Raw genomic sequence first — 15,925 nt, 5'->3', positions numbered from 1 at the left:
CATTCTTAAATGAAATCTTGCAATACAACATTTTCTGATGTGTTATTATTGAAATATGGTACCCAGAACATGCCCCACCATTGCAACTTTATGTGCCGACAGCATATTGGAGGTGTCATTGCTTTATTTTTTCACAAGTTCTCAAAAAAACAGGAACGTAGAGGCATAGATTAATTCATTCTTAAAAGAAATCTTGCATTACAACATTGTCTGATGTGTTATTATTGAAATATGGTTCCCAGAACATGCAACTTTATGTGCCGACAGCATACTGGAGGTGTCATTACTTTATTATTTCACAAGTTCTCATAAAAACGAGCACGTAGAGGTTTAGATAAATTCACTCCTAAATGAAATCCTGCATTACAACATTTTCTGATGTGTTATTTGTAATTACACCTCCAGTATGCTTCGCCGGCACACAGTTGCATGTTCTGGGTACCATATTTCAACAATAACACATCAGAAAATGTTGTAATGCAGGATTTCGTTTAGGAGTGAATTTGTCTTTACTTCTACGTGCTCGTTTTCTTGAGAACTTGTGAAAAAATAAAGCAATGACACCTCCAATATGCTGTCGGCACATAAAGTTGCAATGGTGGGGCATGTTCTGGGTACCATATTTCAATAATAACACATCAGAAAATGTTGTAATGCAAGATTTTGTTTAAGAATGAATTAATCTATGCCTCTACGTTCCTGTTTTTTTAAGAACTTGTGAAATAATAAAGTAATGACACCTCCAGTGTGCTGTCGGCACATAAAGTTGCAATGGTGGGGCATATTCTGGGTACCATATTTCAATAATAACACATCAGAAAATGTTGTAATGCAAGATTTCATTTAAGAATGAATTAATCTAGGCCTCTACGTTCCTGTTTTTTTGAGAACTTGTGGAATAATAAAGTAATGACACCTCCAGTATGCTGTTGGCACACAAAGTTGCAATGGTGGGGCGTGTTCTGGGTACCATATTTCAACAATAACACATCAGAAAATGTTGTAATGCAGGATTTCGTTTAGGAGTGAATTTATCTCTACCTCTACGTGCTCGTTTTCTTGAGAACTTGTGAAAAAATAAAGCAATGACACTTCCAATATGCTGTCGGCACATAAAGTTGCAATGGTGGGGCATGTTCTGGGTACCATATTTCAATAATAACACATCAGAAAATGTTGTAATGCAAGATTTCATTTAAGAATGAATTAATCTAGGCCTCTACGTTCCTGTTTTTTTGAGAACTTGTGAAATAATAAAGTAATGACACCTCCGGTATGCTATGTCGGCACATAAAGTTGCAATGGTGGGGCGTGTTCTGGGTACCATATTTCAATAATAACACATCAGAAAATGTTGTAATGCAAGATTTCATTTAAGAATGAATTAATCTAGGCCTCTACCTTCTTGTTTTTTTTGAGAACTTGTGAAATAATAAAGTAATGACACCTCCAGTATGCTATGTCGGCACATAAAGTTGCAATGGTGGGGCATGTTCTGGGTACCATATTTCAATAATAACACATCAGAAAATGTTGTAATGCAAGATTTCATTTAAGAATGAATTAATCTAGGCCTCTACGTTCCTGTTTTTTTGAGAACTTGTGAAATAATAAAGTAATGACACCTCCGGTATGCTATGTCGGCACATAAAGTTGCAATGGTGGGGCGTGTTCTGGGTACCATATTTCAATAATAACACATCAGAAAATGTTGTAATGCAAGATTTCATTTAAGAATGAATTAATCTAGGCCTCTACCTTCTTGTTTTTTTTGAGAACTTGTGAAATAATAAAGTAATGACACCTCCAGTATGCTATGTCGGCACATAAAGTTGCAAAGGTGGGGCATATTCTGGGTACCATATTTCAATAATAACACATCAGAAAATGTTGTAATGCAAGATTTCATTTAAGAATAAATTAATCTATGCCTCTACGTTCCTGTTTTTTGAGAACTTGTGAAATAATAAAGTAATGACACCTCCGGTATGCTATGTCGGCACATAAAGTTGCAATGGTGGGGCGTGTTCTGGGTACCATATTTCAATAATAACACATCAGAAAATGTTGTAATGCAAGATTTCATTTAAGAATGAATTAATCTAGGCCTCTACCTTCTTGTTTTTTTTGAGAACTTGTGAAATAATAAAGTAATGACACCTCCAGTATGCTATGTCGGCACATAAAGTTGCAAAGGTGGGGCATATTCTGGGTACCATATTTCAATAATAACACATCAGAAAATGTTGTAATGCAAGATTTCATTTAAGAATAAATTAATCTAGGCCTCTACGTTCCTGTTTTTTGAGAACTTGTGAAATAATAAAGTAATGACACCTCCAGTATGCTATGTCGGCACATAAAGTTGCAATGGTGGGGCATGTTCTGGGTACCATATTTCAATAATAACACATCAGAAAATGTTGTAATGCAAGATTTCGTTTAAGAATAAATTAATCTATGCCTCTACGTTCCTGTTTTTTTAAGAACTTGTGAAATAATAAAGTAATGACACCTCCAGTGTGCTGTCGGCACATAAAGTTGCAATGGTGGGGCATATTCTGGGTACCATATTTCAATAATAACACATCAGAAAATGTTGTAATGCAAGATTTCATTTAAGAATGAATTAATCTAGGCCTCTACGTTCCTGTTTTTTTGAGAACTTGTGAAATAATAAAGTAATGACACCTCCAGTATGCTATGTCGGCACATAAAGTTGCAATGGTGGGGCGTGTTCTGGGTACCATATTTCAATAATAACACATCAGAAAATGTTGTAATGCAAGATTTCATTTAAGAATGAATTAATCTAGGCCTCTACGTTCCTGTTTTTTTGAGAACTTGTGAAATAATAAAGTAATGACATCTCCAGTATGCTATGTCGGCACATAAAGTTGCAATGGTGGGGCATGTTCTGGGTACCATATTTCAATAATAACACATCAGAAAATGTTGTAATGCAGGATTTCATTTAGGAGTGAATTTATCTAAACCTCTACGTTCCCGTTTTTTTGAGAACTTGTGGAATAATAAAGTAATGACACCTCCAGTATGCTATGTAGGCACATAAAGTTGCAATGGTGGTGCATGTTCTGGGTACCATATTTCAATAATAACACATCAGAAAATGTTGTAATGCAAGATTTCATTTAAGAATGAATTAATCTAGGCCTCTACGTTCCTGTTTTTTTGAGAACTTGTGAAATAATAAAGTAATGACACCTCCAGTATGCTATGTCGGCACATAAAGTTGCAATGGTGGGGCATGTTCTGGGTACCATATTTCAATAATAACACATCAGAAAATGTTGTAATGCAAGATTTCATTTAAGAATGAATTAATCTAGGCCTCTACGTTCCTGTTTTTTTGAGAACTTGTGAAATAATAAAGTAATGACACCTCCAGTATGCTGTCGGCACATAAAGTTGCAATGGTGGGGCATGTTCTGGGTACCATATTTCAATAATAACACATCAGAAAATGTTGTAATGCAGGATTTCATTTAGGAGTGAATTTATCTAAACCTCTACGTTCCCGTTTTTTTGAGAACTTGTGGAATATTAAAGTAATGACACCTCCAGTATGCTATGTAGGCACATAAAGTTGCAATGGTGGGGCATGTTCTGGGTACCATATTTCAACAAGAAAACATCAGAAAATGTTGTAATGCAAGATTTCGTTTAAGAATGAATTCATCTATGCCTCTACGTTCCCGTTTTTTTGAGAACTTGTGGAATAATAAAGTAATGACACCTCCAGTGTGCTATGTCGGCACATAAAGTTGCAATGGTGGGGCATGTTCTGTGTACCATATTTCAATAATAACACATCAGAAAATGTTGTAATGCAAGATTTCGTTTAAGAATGAATTAATCTATGCCTCTGCGTTCCTGTTTTTTTGAGAACTTGTGAAATAATAAAGTAATGACACCTCCAGTATGCTATGTCGGCACATAAAGTTGCAATGGTGGGGCGTGTTCTGGGTACCATATTTCAATAATAACACATCAGAAAATGTTGTAATGCAAGATTTCATTTAAGAATGAATTAATCTAGGCCTCTACCTTCTTGTTTTTTTTGAGAACTTGTGAAATAATAAAGTAATGACACCTCCAGTATGCTATGTCGGCACATAAAGTTGCAATGGTGGGGCATGTTCTGGGTACCATATTTCAATAATAACACATCAGAAAATGTTGTAATGCAAGATTTCGTTTAAGAATAAATTAATCTATGCCTCTACGTTCCTGTTTTTTTAAGAACTTGTGAAATAATAAAGTAATGACACCTCCAGTATGCTGTCGGCACATAAAGTTGCAATGGTGGGGCGTGTTCTGGGTACCATATTTCAATAATAACACATCAGAAAATGTTGTAATGCAAGATTTCATTTAAGAATGAATTAATCTAGGCCTCTACGTTCCTGTTTTTTTGAGAACTTGTGAAATAATAAAGTAATGACACCTCCAGTATGCTGTCGGCACATTAAGTTGCAATGGTGGGGCGTGTTCTGGGTACCATATTTCAATAATAACACATCAGAAAATGTTGTAATGCAAGATTTCATTTAAGAATGAATTAATCTATGCCTCTACGTTCCTGTTTTTTTAAGAACTTGTGAAATAATAAAGTAATGACACCTCCAGTGTGCTTTGTCGGCACAGAAAGCTGCATTGAGTGGCATGTTCTGGGTACCATATTTCAATAATAACACATCAGAAAATGTTGTAATGCAAGATTTCATTTAAGAATAAATTCATCTATGCCTCTACGTTCCTGTTTTTTTGAGAACTTGTGAAATACTAAAGCAATGACACCTCCAGTATGCTACATCGGTACATAAAGTTGCATGGAGAGGCATATTCTGGGTACCATATTTCAACAATAACACATAAGAAAATATTGTAATGCAAGATTTCATTTAGGAATGAATTCATCTATGCCTCTACGTTTCTGTTTTTTTGAGAACTTGTGAAATAATAAAGTAATGACACCTCCAGTATGCTTTGTCCAGTATACACACACACACACACATATATATATATATATACATACATACAAACATACATACATACACACACACACACACACACACACATATATATATATATATATATATATATATATGTGTGTGTGTGTGTGTGTGTGTGTGTGTATATATATAAATATATATATGTTAGACTGGAGTAATGGATAACTTCTAATAAAGAACAGAAATTACATTACATTAAATCTCAGTTGGAAACATACTGTCACGTTTCTCCATATTTAAAAAAAAAAACATTTAGTAATTACAAAATAATAATTTACCACATAGCTTACACCATTTATAGAGGCAGACAAGATGATATTTTCAGGAATAGGCTATTTTTTTCACTGTTAATTGAAAATCACTGTTAAATGAAAAATGCTGCCCGATCCACAGGCTTGTAATTCACATACAACTGTTCCTTTAAGAAATACGGCCAAAAGCACCGAGAGGGAGGGGTTAACAACCATCCAACATTTTAAGGTGGAACGAATAGTTCGACGAATAAGGAGCTGGCGAAAAAGGAGCTGGAGCCAGCCTCGTCTATTAAGTCCTATTGTACCGAATTTTGGTTGTAGTTCCACCAGAATTCCACTGGGGGCGATCGTCCGAGTGCAAAATGAATGGGAGTCAATGGGGCTAGACGGCTAAATTTGTCTCTTTTACCCGATTGTCATTGAGAAATCTCAGATTTGAATGTAGGTTCTGCAAGTTCAACATGGGTTATAGGTCGAAAGTTGAATGAACGAGTGCTTATGTCCTTTCGATTTCTTACAGGTTGAGTTGTTGTTGCCCATAACACGCTAGCATTTTGCTAATGGACGCTGATTGGTCAGTGAAGGACTGATTACGACCAGAGACACCGCTTGATGGCATCGTGGCATCCGAAGCGGGACCAATGTTAAGGCCATAGGCGGACTGAACTCTTTATATACAATAGACTGTAAAAAAAGATATTTACCCGTGTCAGATGTGTAGTTGATGCCTCGAGAGAAAAGAAAGTGCAAAAGCATAAACATAATAAATACACAGACGCCCTATTGGCCGCTTTGTGGAAAAAGCATTTTCTGTGATTGACCCGATTTTAGCAATAACAAAGATAACTGATGGATCCTTTATCTATGGTAATACGATATGGTACAACTACAATGCAGTGCAAATAGTAAATATAATACAGTGAGTAATAGTAAATAGTTTAGTCAATAAAATAAACAAACAGTATACAGCAAATAAAATAGTAATGAAAAGGCTATATAAAATATAGGCTATATAAAATAAAATGACACAACCCTGTCTATTTTTGTTAAATTTCAGTTTTATTGATCAGTAAGAGACATTATAACAGTATAAGTAGCCTAAAAGGTATAATAAGTTATACAAGACAAGAAATAAAGTAAACCATTCAGACACAGCAGGATACAATGTTAAAATAGCCAAAATATAAAGTTATGAAACTTCACTTTGCCCTCAGCCAAAACGATTTGCCAGGGAACAAATGATACGATTAATAAGACCAAAGATCTCCCGTTAGATATACACAAGACGAATTATACCTCGTTTAACCACTACTAGAGACATCAGAGCCAGCGGCACACGTCAGACGCACTAGCCGAGGAAAGGCTGTTCCAGGCGGGGTGCAGAGCGCTGAGACCCGGTGAAAGACTGGTCCTCTAAACTCCGAACACGTCAGATCAAACTTTTAAATAGGCGCTATCTTTATAAATAAACCACAGATTTGAGCTATAAACAACTACATTGTCGACTGAAAAACTATTAAAACTAGGGATGTCCCGATACCACTTTTTCACTTCCGATACCGATACCGATGCCGCAGCTTTGGCTTTTGCCGATACCGATATTAATCCGATATTTTTATTTTATTCTTAAACTAATAAAAAATATAGCAATTTTCTCAATTAGCCACCTAAAATATACCTCCTATATAGTCCACAACAACAGTTGATTATGAAAGATTGCCACCCTTTATTCAAACACTACAAAAAAATAAAGAAATATATAAATGAAAGAAAATACAGATACTTCAGTACTTAAAGCTAGCTAGCTACCAACAGGTTTAAAGTTAAAACAATTTAAACAGCAGCATTCTACATTGTAAATACCAGTACAGTTTTTGTTTTTTAAATCAAGTAGAATTTCTATAACTGTGTTAAACTGATTATCACTCTTGTGTGTGTTAAACACAATCTACTTAATACAGACAGCTTCATTATAAAGATAAACAACAAATCCCCAAAATATATGATCATAATCTATGACAAAAATGCTATTATAAACTAGATTAGTGGATAATACACATTGCTCTTCTTATTGTTGTAAAATACATTCATGAAAAACAAGGGTAACAAAAATGAAAAAGATAATTATTTTAGATATAGCTAAATCTGCTATAAAATTGAGACATGTTTTAAGTGTATTGCACAGCTATTTAATGAGGCAGCAACATTAATAATTATTAATGTTAATAAGCTTTAATTGCGTCACTGCATTATGATATGAAAGGCTTCAATACAGTGCGGCACAAAGCGCGTATGCGCATCCCGAGCGGAGAATGATGCGCTTGAAGCCACGTGGAGTTACAGCACGCAGCGCGTCGAGTCCGCTTTGAAAAGTTCAAAGCACAACGGAGATACATATTGATGGACAGTGTATTATACAGTATCTATCTATGCAATCGTTTATTGAGCCTTTTCTTTTAACAGTTTTAAATTTTAGTTACTGTGCGCGTGAAGAACAATTATAGTGCTCTGACTTGTTGTGATCAAACCCTATGGATCAAACCGACAGCGTCGACACCCGGTAGAGAGTAACACGATTGAGTTACAGCAATAAAGTCCAGCAAGATAAAGTTGTTATATGCGAAAACATAGACCTTTATCTTACAGATCAAGTATTAACATTGAATCATCTTGAAGATAGTTTCATCATTGACTGTAACCGAACGCGACGCGCTGTTTGAATGCTGAATGGAGAATGACTGACAGCCGCGAGAGGGAAAAGTTTACGTGATCTTGAATTTAATGACTTAAATATTAATTTCTCTCTCACATAATGGCTTCAGAACACTTATAATAGAGTGCACGAAAACGTTATGGTACTTTAGAATGTTTTTGTGCCTTTTGTGGGGCTTAACAATAACACATAATAGTATACCCACAATATCGGATTTGGATCGGCCTTGTCTGATCGATACCCGATCCCGCAAAAATGGCAGTATCGGAGCCGATACCGATCCTGAGTATCGGATCGGGACATCCCTAATTAAAACTACATTTCGTGACACAATAACAGTAGTATTTTTAAATTTCGCGGCTTCTCTCATCTGTCTATGCGCGAAAGCACCAGTGAATGAAGGATTGCCGTAAAGCAGGTTTCTGGTCGTACGATGTGTATGACGTCATTGACATTTTAAAAGACTTTTTAAAGCAAATAAGTGACTCTAAAAAATCTAACACCCAGTAATGTGTAATTTTGTTGCATCTTCTTTCGAATACAACATTCAAATTACTAGACAAAAAATTATATCCTGAGAAAAGTGGATTTTTAGGGGTATTGCTCCATAGACCTCCATTCATTCTGCACTCCGCCTGTGAGCGCCCTCATATGGATCTAGAGTGGAACTGCAACCAGTTCAGACCCCGGAAGTTTATTGTGAGTGGGAGTTCTCCCCATATTAGACATTCTCTGCTATGGCCAAACGAAGCCTCGAAATGTTTCACTAATGCTGCGTCCCAATTCGCCTACTTATACTACGCCCTAAAAGTATGTACTCTTTTTGTGAAGAAAAAGTACATACTTTTGAGTGTGTAGCAAAAGAGTAGGCAATCTTTGGGACATACTACTTCGTCATCTTTAACGGACAGATCTGTCGCTGCCCTGTCAATCATCTCGTCACAGTTAAAATCCTCCATTCAATCTAATATAACTTCTTACCATTTCGGAGAAAATTGTTGTCGCACGTTCATCTGCCAGTCATGGGTCTTTCATGCGGAGACTCCCCTCATGTGTTTGGAATTTGAATATAATAATGCATTTAAAAGTTAATGGCTAAACGTATCTTTGCAAAAGTTCACAATGCTGCTGCAGATGCAATATAATGTGGACAACATTGAATAAATACATTTTCGTCAGGTTAGATACTGATAATTAATCACTCAAACCCCTTTATCTAAACCTCTCTACACAACCGCCGGACTCGTGCGTCCTCCATGTCTGTAGTTTTTGAACACTTTTCATTCGTGTTTGTAGTTCTAACCGAATCCTCGTCCAACGCGCGATGGGTTGTGGGCAATATCAGCCGTTAGAGTGCGCATCGATCTGCACTTCGGATTCTGACCGGATATAGTAGACCATCCGGGTCTCTTTGGGACACTCATTTCAACATACTACGATTTGGGACGTACTAATTCTATTTTCGAATACTATTTAGGACGGATAGTATGCGAATTGGGACGCAGCATAAGTGTTTCATCAGGTGTGATCCGCCGAATCAGCGTTTGATTGACACGGTCGGGAACAACAGACCACACAATCGCACATCTGTATAAAAGTGAAATCAACGCATATTGACCTCGTGGGTTTTTGTGAGAGGAGTTTGATTTTGAGATAGCGGATTTTTGGTGATAGTGACATTTATAGTGCGATTTGTTTAGTTATATTTAGGCTTAAATGTACACAACACATTGACTGATAGGCTAGAGATAGAGTATAGTGACACATTAATAGATACATAGATCATAAATATATATATATAGACAGCTAGATTAATAGATAGATAGATACAGATAGATTAAAGATAGGCTACATAATATAAATACATTGATAGATTATAGATACATATTATACATATCTAATTACATAGATAGATTAGAGATACATATCTAGATAGATTTGGATAGATAGATAAAATGGAGGCTCCCCAGAAGAGATGTCGTACATCTGTGGTGTGGGAGCATTTCCATTTAGAAACCCCAAATAAAGTGAGATGTGTGTATTGTGATCGGCAGCTCGCCTGCAACAATACATCATCCAGTAGAAACACAGGACAGTTTATGGGAACTTTTTGATACTCGTATCATCAAACCCAGATGATACACAACAATGCTACAGCTGATGCCACAGTGGAAGTGAAAAAATACATCAACGATGCGTCTTTGCCCACAACTCATGATCCACTAACTTACTGGAAAGAGAGAGTAGTAATCTTTCCTCGTTTGTATGTATTAGCTAAAAAATATATTTGCATGCCAGCAACAAGTGTCCCTTGTGAGAGGATTTTTTCAAAGGCTGGAGAAATTATCTGTAAAAAAAGAAGTAGGCTAAGTAAATAAAAATATGTAAAAAAGTGAGACATTGTGGCTAGATTTATTTTATTAATATTCATTTTGCAGGACCAAAATAACATTATGCACAATGAGGAGCCTATAGGTTACAAGATTCACATATTAGAAAAGTACAAAACAAAAAAAAAACAAAAAAAAATTCATGGCTTGTCAAGGTTGTTTCAGATCAACACCTGCAAGTGACCACTAGGTGTCACCGTGGAGACGGGTGTCGGATTGATTCGAAGCCTCGAAACAATATGAACCATTTGATTCAACTGTTTCATTGCTTCACGAAGCCTCGATCTGCCCATCACTACCATATACTCCATCAAGAAGTCTGAGATCAAGCGATAAGAACCTGTTATTAGTCCCTCACTCCAGACTCAAACGCAGAGGGGATCGAGCATTCTCTGTGGTTGGGCCTCGGCTGTGGAACAATTGGCTTTATGCACAGCTTTACTACTTCCTGAACTTCAGCCAGCCCTTTGTTTCCTGTCTGTCATTATTGGACAAACTGATTAATACAGGTGTGCCTGGCCTCAGTAACAATAATCAGGCACACCTGGATTAATCAGTTTGTCCGATAATGACAGACAGGAAACAAAGGGCTGGCTGAAGTTCAGGAAGTAGTAAAGCTGTGCATAAAGCCTATTTGCCCATGGAAGTTTGGATAGCCCCTTCCGTGATCTCTTTTAAGTCACTTTTAAAAATGCACTTGTTTTCCTTGGCATATAAATAAGTTTGGTTAGTTTAACTATTTCTCCTTTGAGATGCTGTTTTTCCTTTTTATCTATGTCTGATACTGCCATTTCTGTTTTATTATTGATGAGTCTGATACTGTTTTTGCCATTTCTGTTATCTTATTTAATATTTTAAGTCCGACAATGTTTTTGCTACTCCTGTTTAAGGCTGTTCTTAGCTTTGGTGTATAATCTGTGCTGTGCTGTTATGCATGGTATTATTGTCTTTTAGTAGTTCTGTAAAGCACTTTGGTCAGTCAGTGGCTGTTATAAAATGTGCTATATAAATAAAATGAACTTGAAATGAACTTGATTGTCCTTGTGTGATGTCAACCGCAAGTCCATTCAGGTGCTGAAGTGAAGTCCTGTGGTCATGTGTCCAGGTGTGTGTGTGTGCCATTCAGATTGAGTGGATTGGCACACACTGCAGAAGGATGATGGAGGGAGAAGTAGATATTGTCGTTTAGCACTCTTGAACCAAGTTTGTTTGGGTGGTGGCCATCCTGTTGAAACGTTGTCTCTGACTCCAGAAAGATTGAAGTTGTCAATGAAGTTCACTCCTTTTACATGGCAGGTTTTTTGCAGCCATGTAGCCCAAGCAACCGTGAAAACCTGTTTGTTCCTCTTGCTGGGAGTGGTCCATGCACTGATGAATGTCTGAACTTTCAGTTTTTTAAGTGTTTCAAAAAGTTCATTGAAATCCTTCTTAAGGAGTTCTGACTGCGCTTTATGAATATCATTCTTCCCCACAGTAATGATAAGTCAATTTGCAGTCTTATGTTATATCAGAATGTTCTGAAGTTCCCTGTTTACATCGGAAGTTGTTGCTTGTGGAAGGCAACATGTAGTTGTATCCCTACTGCTATGGAGTCACCCACTATCAGAGTCCTGTGCTCGGCTGCGCTCTGAGCTGAGTGCCGCTGTCTGCTCGACCTTGAGCGCCAGTTAGCATCAGTGTTAGCTACTGGCTGATTCGACTACAGCACTGAAATTTAATAACTGTTCTGCCACGTGATATGGTCACCTTATCCTTGCAGGTGTAACGAATGGCCGTAATCAAAATGCCCCAGTCCTCAGAAAACCTTCCCCCTCTCCCCTGTTGTCATTGGCCCTAAAACCAGTTATCTTCAAAGGCCGTTATCACCTCGGCTCCCCTGAACAATCTCACCAAGAGACTGTGTCTGCAACCCTCAAAGACAGCACAGGGGACCAGACGACACTAGCCCTTTGGTCAAAGACTATAGAGATAAACTTCCAATACACAAGGACACTTTCTCAAATATTTATAGTATTTCTCCTGTGTTTTATGCATGTCCCTGTTTTATTAGCCTAGTTATGATTCTTTAGTTTTGAGTAACTTCAAATGTTGATATCCAAAGATGATGTATCACTGCTTTAATGTCTTCAAATCCCCTCTTTCTTGGTATCAAAACAATCCTCTTTTGATTTTATAATCAATGGTGTACAATGTTATGATAAATTGCATCAGGAATCAGGATATATATATATATATTTCTTTTTACCATACTTTTGTGTAAAGACTGCACAAATTATCCATGCCACCATGAACTAGGGATGGGCATTTTTAAAAAATAATGCATTCGAATATTCGGGCTCACAGAAATCGAATATTCGAATATTCGTTTAGCCTATTTAAATGACATTTAAAGGGACACTGTGTAGGTTTTTAGGTATTTTATTATCTGAAATCAATATTTTTATTCTTAAATATGTCCTCAATGGTGTACAAATACCTCTGCAAATTATCTGACTTATCCTCGTAAATTAAGAATTTATTATCTTTATGTACATGGGACGGGTAGGTTCACGGAGGCTTCCATGTCGTTCCGCCATCTTGAAAAACTATAATAGCAGAGAGGGTCAAAAAGTACCAACCAAACGCGTTTCCACAACGCGTTTTCGTTCAGAGCCAGCGTCATGTAACTGAAAGCAGCAGAACCGGAGGAGCAGAGCTGAGAGGCGCTGGTCACTGCCCCGGCAAGTTTAAAAGGCTGCATTGCTTCTCTTCTCTGCCTTGGAAACTTTCAATTCTATCAAGATCGTCTCTTGTAGCTGCCGCGGGCATCTTTGTCGTCGTGGTATTGACTCTCGCTCTCCTCCTCTTCCTCGTCGTCCACCTCTACTAGACGACAGCGCCGGGTGATTCTGTCAGCAGTAAATAGGCTACTTTTAAAATAATGTAACTCACGTTTGAATGCCTTTTGTTTGTGATCCGATGTGGATTCTGATCACCATATAAGGTAGAAATATTTATACGCGAGTAAAAGACTATATTGCACGCTAACCATTAACGTTACCATAGTAAACAAAATAAACGCTTGAAGATACGCATAGTAAAAAAAACATAGTGAACGTTTGAAGAAATCAGACCAATCATAAAGGTTATCACAATAATGTTTTTATTTTATCTGTCAGATAGCCTACGTCTCGTCTCTTTATACCGGACTATCATAAAATAAAGCACATTTTTTTTCCCGGGAGCTTCCTCTGTTTCTCTGACGGAAAATATCTGTAACGTTAGCCTACTGGGAGTCGAGAGAGTGCTAAAGCTCCTCAGGTCGTATTATTGGTGGCATATATTTGTAGAAATTATCATTCTTTTTAAATGTGATATATGTCCTGTTACTACCAAATAAACAGAAACAGACGCGATTGAAGTAAGTGTGTCCTATTTCTTTTGTGAAACCTAACGGTAATTTATTTCTGTGTGACTAATGTGCAATTTTGACATACATTAATTCATGATCAATGTATCGCCTTTTATTGTAGACCTGGTAAAACATCGATGCTTGGGTTTTAAATAGTCAAGTAAACAACAAAAATGCCAGCAAACGGTCGCTTTTATCATATTTGTTTTGCAATGCTGTTTCCATTTCTTTCTGATTAGTTTTCTGATAACACGGGCGTGTTTTATTGAAGCACCGCGGAGCTTCTGGCCTGACAGTGGAAACGTTCTTCTGATCCACTGCCTCTCTGTCCTCTCCCTCTACTGTTGAATCATCTGATGATGATGATGATGATGATGATATCTAATCTAACAATGCACGTACTTAAGAAAATATAACGAATAAATAAGCATAAATACTAATTACAATGGTTCATGTTTTTCACAGTCAGTAATTCATACTGTAAAGTTGCAGTTTGTTTGAAATAACAAACCTGTTCACCCAAAGGAAAACTCGACGAAGTGCTATTAGAAGACGTCCTGTCAATAGCTTTTTGGTACATAACGGCTACCGTAGATGCAATACACATTTGAAAAAGCGAGGCGCTGGAGAGCACAATTCGTTTGAATGCAAAATACAATTTCACCGCTAGATGGGAGTAATTCCTACACAATGTCCCTTTAACGAAAAAGACGTTATTTTTTAAGTACATTTTTCAAAAAGTTTTTGTCACCATTTCTTAACAAGCTTACGATTAGGCAATATACACAACAAGCTTACAATATATGTTAAAGTTTTCTTTTAGTTGAAAACATTAAACAGTTGGCCTATGTGTAAACAAAATATAAATAACAAAAGGATGTAAGCTCAAGCAGCGCGAGCGGAAAAAAAACGCCTAATAAAGCAGAGTAGCAGACTGCGCCAGATATCGAACAGAACGTACACACACACTCAAGTCAGCATGATTATCGTGTATATTGTTTAACATTTATGTTGAGAAAAACAATAATGTCCACATGCAGGGGCGCCGCCAGCCATTTATGCTCGAGTGAGAAAACGCGCTGCACTGACAGACGATTCAGAGACACAAACGGTCACGGTGTTATAAGTTTCTAACAGTACTTTGCGTTTTCTGTTCTTAAACCTGTCTCTCTCAATGAAACTTAAGGGAAGTATGTCTAAAAAAATAATTTTGCTATTAGATAAGTTATCATCTCTCGGATCACGCGCGCTACAGCTGCGCTTACCTGCAGTCGTAGTGATGGACAGCTGTCTTTCCTCAGTCGCCTGCTGTTTGGATTTCATGTGATTTCTCATTGTGTTGATGATATTATAACTCAGATTAATTAATTCATTTGATCAAAAGTAATTCCCTTCTGTAAGATCATTTAGTAACATAATTTTCAACTAGTAGTCTAATTCCAAACTTTGCGAGGCAGACGACGACGACGACATTATGTGATCAAATACAAACAACTTGTTAAACACGCACCACAGCGCCACCCAGAGGATTTAGTTATAACTGCGAGTTAGTGCTTGGGATTTATCAGGGATTCACTGCATTTACGGCCAGCAAAGCATTTAGGCTACGGCTTCATAAATTCGATAAAATTCGAATAGTATTTTGTTTTTCGAATAATAATTACAGATCGAATATTCGAAAATTCGAATATTCGTGCACATCCCTACCATGAACATGCAAATGTATATAAGATGGAACAAAGACTTTCTCCAGGTCATCTTAGATTGGTCACCTTATCAAATGGGTGTGAAGTGAACTGATAGGACCCTTAAAAGTATCTGATTAAGTCAGAACTTTGCTCAACCTCTTTGAGACACCATCCTCCGTCTTCTTCCGGCAACTTCATCTACAAGTTAACTTCTTTGGATTAAACATGGAACACCCCAAGAACCCAAACGAACGCTTCAGCGCACTCCTGGGAAAATCATCAAGAATCTACTGCATCTGGACTTGTTCAGCAACCAAAACCAATGCAAGTACCCGTTTGCAGCCTTTAGATGCGTTTCTAAGTTATTGTGCCCCTTTAAGGTAAGGTGACCCTGATTCTCTGATATTTCTTGTAGGTTGTGGTTAACTGGTTGTAATCTTGCCATTCTCTTTT

The 15,925-nt window shown here is 37.1% G+C and overlaps 1 protein-coding gene across 1 annotated transcript in view; it reads right to left on the bottom strand.

Moving 5' to 3' along the window:
- Window positions 1-15,925, bottom strand: part of LOC130086833 (parvalbumin-2) — a 115,617-nt gene that overhangs the window by 67,827 nt on the left and 31,865 nt on the right. The window lies entirely within an intron of this gene.

Source organism: Rhinichthys klamathensis, unplaced genomic scaffold, assembly GCF_029890125.1.
Source record: "Rhinichthys klamathensis goyatoka isolate OS25496 unplaced genomic scaffold, OSU_Roscu_1.1 h1tg000101l_1, whole genome shotgun sequence".
Taxonomy (NCBI): domain Eukaryota; kingdom Metazoa; phylum Chordata; class Actinopteri; order Cypriniformes; family Leuciscidae; genus Rhinichthys; species Rhinichthys klamathensis.
The sequence above is the reverse complement of the archived record's forward strand: the minus strand, read 5'-3'. Positions and strand labels throughout refer to the sequence as shown.